This window comes from Rhagoletis zephyria, unplaced genomic scaffold (assembly GCF_001687245.7).
Source record: "Rhagoletis zephyria isolate East Lansing unplaced genomic scaffold, Rhagoletis_zephyria_1.1 Rzeph_scaffold_01567, whole genome shotgun sequence".
Classification (NCBI taxonomy): Eukaryota; Metazoa; Arthropoda; class Insecta; order Diptera; family Tephritidae; genus Rhagoletis; species Rhagoletis zephyria.
In genome coordinates this window covers 1,853-8,664 of record NW_016158651.1, presented here as the reverse complement: position 1 = coordinate 8,664, position 6,812 = coordinate 1,853, and the positions used below count along the sequence as shown (strand labels likewise).

The window sequence follows — 6,812 nt, the reverse complement described above, 5'->3', positions numbered from 1 at the left end:
TTTCTTTGGCAACACAGAAAGGAGAATTCTACTGCCTGAGGGTTATAATCCCTAAGTGCGGCCGAAGGCCGCCTACGCAGAAAGGTGTTCTCTGCAAAAGGTGTTCAACCCCCTTTCTTTGGCAACACAGAAGAGAATTCTACGTAGTGAGGGTTATAATCCCTAAGTGCGGCCGAACATTTCTATCTGTCGCTTTTTTCTTAATTTCACAATATTGTTAGTTAATTTTTTGCCCATCATTTTTTTTTCAAATCGCCTGATAACCAACTTGGGATAATTTCTTTTATTTAAAAATCCCACGTTTTTCGTTAGTTGGGTTATATTCCACTTGAAACTGCTCAGTTTGCCTCGGAAAATTACGTTTTTACCCCATTTTCAAACGGTTCCCTAGGGGTCTGTGGGAGGTCCCCAAGGGGGGGATGGGGCTTTTCGTAAAGTGGCGACTGTCCCCTTTCGAATGAGGGGGGTTTGGGGGGCCCCGCCTCCTCCCCCTCCGCCCCCCACCCCAAAAACGGTGGGCCAATAACAAAGCATTTCCCGAGGTTAGAATAGTGGTCAGAAATGTCACTAATTATCGCGATATTTTCCCAATAGTTTCATCGCTAAACTCACTTGTACATCACCAACTAGATGACATGTGTGAGCGAGTGAACATACTGTAAGGTAAATGCGCCCATGTGTATGCAAGAAAGGGATGCACTATCACACTCCCGGAGAAATGGTCACTTTTTTCCCCAAGCCCATACAAAACTAACCTCTAAACTGACGAAAAGTTTTAGTCAGTTTTCCCACTAATTTAACCGAAAATCATAGGTCAGGCTTTTTGAGGGGGATATGTTTCTTGGTTGTAAACCAATTTAAAACCGATAATAAAATGCTTTACTTTAGATACAATCATAAATTTTAATGCTACTTTTAAATATGAAGTGAGCTTTAAAGTTATAGGTTACTTGAGACAACGGCCCTTAATGATAAATAAAGAATTAAAAATAATAAGACGCATGATGCAAATATAAACAGAAACTTGTGCGCGTGGTTCTGGCCCTTAGCGGTATTACCAAGGCGAATTTATACAAGGTGGTGTTGATGGCGAATTAAATTTTCGCCGCGGTACTACTGAATGTCAAAATTATGTGTTTGTTGTAAACAAGGCGAATTCATTTTACAACAAACACATCATTTTGACATTAAGGGCCGGGTACTCAATGTCTGGTTAACACTAATCTCCGGTTAAGCATCGTTATCGACGTTACCGACTCCCTGTTGTATGCATGGAGTCGAAGACGTCGATAACGATGTTTAACCGCAGATTAGTGTTAACCAGATATTGAGTAACCGGCCCTAAGACGTACCACGTATTACCATAGGTGTATCAGTGGAGCAATGTTTGGACACAGCATTTGGAAGATAACATACTAAGGGCCGGGTACTCAATGTCTGGTTAACACTAATCTCCGGTTAAACATCGTTATCGACGTTACCGACTCCCTGTTGTATGCATGGAGTCGAAGACGTCGATAACGATGTTTAACCGCAGATTAGTGTTAACCAGATATTGAGTAACCGGCCCTAAGACGTACCACGTATTACCATAGGTGTATCAGTGGAGCAATGTTTGGACACAGCATTTGGAAGATAACATACTAAGGGCCGGGTACTCAATGTCTGGTTAACACTAATCTCCGGTTAAACATCGTTATCGACGTTACCGACTCCCTGTTGTATGCATGGAGTCGAAGACGTCGATAACGATGTTTAACCGCAGATTAGTGTTAACCAGATATTGAGTAACCGGCCCTAAGACCCGGTTGTTCGATGTCTGATTAGCACAAATCGGAGGTAGAAGCTCCGGTTAAATACAACGACTGCTTTATCGATCACATGTTATATAGATGATGTCGAAAACGTCGATAATGATGTTTAACCGGCAAGTAGTGATAACCAGACATTGAGTTACCGGCCCGGAGAGATATATTTTGAAAGCAGAGGAATAACCTGGCGGTGGTATTCTATAAACCGGCCAACCTACCCAAAACCCCCAAAAAAAGAGGATCGTCGTCGGTAATCGTAACAGGAATCGGTTCTGGTAACGGTGGGCGAACTAAAGGTGAAGTATCGCATAGTTTAGCATCTAAGTCGTCATCGCAAATTCTTAAACTAAATGCTTTCATTCTTTGTAAAGTTTCAAACGACCTGCCAACTAGCAATGTTCCTGTTGTTGATTGGCTACACTTACATGATTTGTCGCTGGCTGATTCGCAATTTATGAAATCACACTCCATAGATATCCTCATTGGTGTAGATAAAATGGACAAATTTATCATACCGGAAGTTCGGAAGGGCCCTCCAGGTTTGCCTATAGTGCAAAACACAGTTTTTGGCGGGACACTATTCGGTCAGGTGGATGAATCTCTACACGCTCTTCGGAATACGCTAACCATCCACAGCGATATTCAGTTAACGGATACGCTATGCAAATGGTGGGAGTTAGAAGAAGCTCCTGGAAAAAGTTCCTAACGACGGAAGAGAAATATTGCGAAGATCACTTCGACTCCAACCACCATCGTGCCTCAGATGGCAGTTTTATTGTAAAACTCCCGCTAAAATCAAACATACCGTTATGTGAATCACGTATGTTACAACAAAATTAAGGGTAGTGTTAAATGCATCCGCGAAAACAGCAACAGGCTACTCCTTAATCAACGCCTGATGGTTGGGCCTCAGTTACAACCTACACTGTTCTCAATCCTAATAAGGTTCAGAATGCATCGGTACCGCTCTTAATGCAGATGTGGCGAAAATATATAGACAAGTATACGTTTTAAAGGCGCGCACTGATCTCCAATGTCATGTGTGGCGCTCCGACCCACAACTTCCTATTAAATATTATCGCATATTGCGGGTAACGTACGGTGTATCTACAGCATCACATCTAGCTGCAAAGCCCCTTCAACAGTCCGCTTAGGAAGCTGTAGGACGTTATGACAAGGCTGCATCTGTTATCCTTTGAGATTTTTATATGGATGATTTGCTCACAGGCTCATTTAACATAGAAGAACTTCAACGCGACGTATTGAGTTAAGGCAGTGGGCTTCCAGAACTAACAGCGTCCATATCTAACGCGTCAAAGGAAATGTCTCACTATATCGCCGAAGACAAGGAAGTGCCTGCCCTGAGTCTAATTTGGCACACAGAAAGAGACTATTTAATGTTTGCAGTAAATCTAAACAAGCCAGCACCATATCTTTCCAAAAGAGCATACTTATCCGATTCAAGTGTTCTATTCGATCCGCTAGGACTTCTATCTCCTTGCACAATAAAGTAAAAAATTTGGTTTCAGGATTTTTGGCGTTCTAACGTCGATTGGGATGATCCAGTTCCGATGCCTATAGCGGGTGAATGGTGTCATTATCGAGAACGGTTAAAGTTGTTTTCAGACTAAAAGCTTAAAAGGTAGACAGGTATTTGTGCGAAGGGTGCATGCACGCAGTTGCATCTATTTGCAGACTCATCAGAGTGGGCATTCGTCGCTGTTATTTATGCTCGCACTATACAGCCATATGGAGAAATAATTGTCGCTTTGGTTAGTTCTAAGACCAAGGTAGCACCGCTGAAAGTTACTACACTTCCTCATATTCAATGCTTTGCGCTGCAAACCTCGCAGCTAAGCTAGCGAAAACGATTATGGACAACTTGCCTAACCAAACTTATCCGATGTTCGCGTCGCAGACACTCAAGAAATTTTAAGGGCTGAATCGTGGAATCACATACGTTCCGAAATTAATCCCGCTGACTGCGCTTCCAGAGGTTTAACTCCGCTTGAACTGATGGAGCATCGGTTAAAGTGGAATGGTCCGGAATTCCTTAGCAGTTCAGAGGAATTTTGGAGGCTTAAGTCTCCATCGACGCACACAAAAAACTTGGAACTTCAAGCAAGTAAACTATCCGCCCACGTTGTGAGCTCGAAAGAACACTGGTCAGTATTCACCAACCTCTCATCATAATAAAGGCTGAAACGAATTATCGCTTATGTCCTACGGCTTATCAGCAACTTCAGAGCTGCTATAATACATAGTTATGTAAAGGCAACCAGGCCCCTTTTGTGGAATGAGATTACTAACGCTGAAGACGCTCTGATAAGGTATACGCAAAATTACTATTTTTCTAATGAAATTTCCCATTGCAGAGATAAATCGCAAAGTCGGTGCCCAGGTTATGGAAGACTTGCTACCAAGTCGTGTAAATTTTTCTCGTTGCTTCTTGCGGAGCGCTGTCGACTTCGCAGGTCCCTATCTTTACAAATTTTCAAATGGAAGAGGAGACTAATCTGTTAAAGGTTATATTTGTTCGTTGGTGATTTATCTTCGGCTTCATTCCTCAACGCCTTCATAAGGTTTATCAATCGCCATGGGTTTTGCAAAGTCGTGTATTACGATAACGGCACGAATTTTATTGGAGCGGAGAAAGAGTTAAGAAACATGTTTGAACGTTGCATCGCGGATGAAAAGATCAGGGCATTTTTTGCCGACTCCAGCACCTCGTGGAAATTCAATCCTCCAAGCACTCCGCACATGGGAGGTTATTGGGAAATCGGCATAAAGCGTATAAAATACCATCTAAAAAGAGTTTTTAGTGATCATTTGCTACCGTACGAAGAATTTAGTACGTTGCTAACTGAAGTTGAAGCCTGTGTAAACTCACGACCGTTGTGCACCCATGCTGCAAGTCCTAGTGACTTAGAAACCCTGACCCCTGACCCCACTCCCAGAACCTGATATGCCGGAATTTAAAGGAAACTTGCATCAACGCTGGCACGGTATTTCTTCAAAGCGACAACACTTTTGGAAATGCTGGCGTGACGAATATCTCGTGCATTTACAACGTCGAACGAAATGGTTCCGGACATCGCCTAATTTATTGCAAAATGATATCGAATCCACACCGCCAACGAAGTGGAAGCCCGCTCGGGTCTTGAAGTGTCATCCCGGAGCTGATGGTCAGGTATGTGTAGTCACTCTTAGGACGGCTGAAGGTGAACTCGTACGGCCGGTGGTCAAACTTGTTTGTTTCTAAATAAAGGGCACCTGTTCTTGGACGAAGTACAATAACCGGCTTTTCAACTAAACTTAAATTTTGTATTATTGCATATTTTACATAATGAATAATATAAGCATGGTAATTTAGTTGTAAGATTGTTGGATATTTAAAAGTAAAATGTGTAAGTTGAACTTATTTAAGTCGTTCAAGGCTGGCGGAATGTTGGCTTCATTGCTCTCTTTGCTTTAAACTATTCGCGTACATCAGATGTGTAAGTTAGTTTATTCGAGTTTTAAAATTTAACTTTATTACTTCATTATTAATCGTAAGCACTGGCTTTGCCGGTGAGTTCAATCACTAAACTAAAACTTACAAACTACTTGTTCTTAAAATCTAACCTACAGCCGCCACCGTCGCAGTCGCTGCTGGTATCGCTGCTGTGAAGAGTTCCAGGAACGCCTCGCTGTGACTGGCTTGTGATGATGTTGTGGAATTTGCAGATGTTCAATATCAATAGGAATAATATGAAACCACCGTGCAGCTGCATGTTGGTGTTGCATTACAGATTCGTCGTAATTAGCTACTGTTGGCTGGCCGCTATTGAAATTGATTGCCAGCTGCAGAAATAAATTTGCTTACTGCAACTGTTACGACTGCCCTTGGGCTGCACATGTTAACTTGTATAATAACAAATAGTCAATACTAAAAGCCGATTGTTCAATGTCTGATTAGCACTAATCAGAGGTAGAAGCTCCGGTTAAATACAACGACTGCTTTATCAATCACATGTTATATGCATGATGACGAAAACGTCGATAATGATGTTTAACCTGCAAGTAGTGATAACCAGACATTGAACAACCGGCCCTAAGTTGTGCTGGAACCTGTGAATTTTTACTGGAAAAGTGTATAATAACCCAAAAAATTTGCAAGAGGGCATTGAATCGAGAGCGAAATAACACGGGAGAGCTGCAAATTCTTGCTGGTGAAATTTTTACTGGCAGAAATTAGCTATCAGAAGAAGAAGAAGAATGAATATCAGGAGCTGCCATTTGTTGAATTGGTTAAGCGTAAACAAAAGTAAAATGAGTTGAAATAAAAATATTAATGATGTCTGGACTGTGTAAGTGCTTGCGTGTAAAGCAAAGAGTTTAAAACTGATTTATAAATCGTAAAATGTTTACAGCAGAATGTCAAAACAGTACAACAACTGTTCCCTTGCAAGTTTTTGATAGCTTTGTGTTCAATAACTTTTTCTGCTAGTTTTCTCTTCGCAATTTCACGCTCTATTTTTCTTTTCCGTACTCGCTGGAATTTTTTACTGGAGAAGTTGCTGAATAAGTTACTCTCTCACGAGTGTCAAAAATGTGTCAACATGTACCAAAAGTGCCCAGAGCGTGAGGAACGCAAAAAACCACATTTCCTGCCCAGAATCAATAAATCAGCTTTAAACAATGATTTTATGTGTATTTATCTTATATGGCTAAAAACATTAGCAAATACCTACATTTCTGAAACTTTAGTGCTATTTTCCATTATTGTATTTTAGAGCTTAAACCGACGACAGCGTTGCTCCGGATCAACTCGGGAATTAACTGCAGTTGGTTCCGATTAAGCCCGAGTTAATCCGGATCAACATTGCCGTCTGTTTAAGCTTTTACAAAATTTGCTTTCGGATGTGAACACACAGCATCTGTTATTTCAAATTGACTTCTTGCTGATTTCTGCCCGGAAAAAAAATCCGGGCTGTTTGAGGCACGAAGAAGAAGACATTT

General features: G+C 41.4%; 1 long non-coding RNA gene across 1 annotated transcript; it reads left to right on the top strand.

Moving 5' to 3' along the window:
- Positions 1 to 1,923: 1,923 nt before the first annotated feature.
- Positions 1,924 to 4,193, top strand: LOC108364477 (uncharacterized). The gene is made up of 2 exons (XR_001847757.1): positions 1,924 to 2,107; positions 2,183 to 4,193. It is a non-coding gene; the product is annotated as an uncharacterized LOC108364477 (long non-coding RNA).
- The last annotated feature ends 2,619 nt before the right edge of the window (positions 4,194 to 6,812 follow it).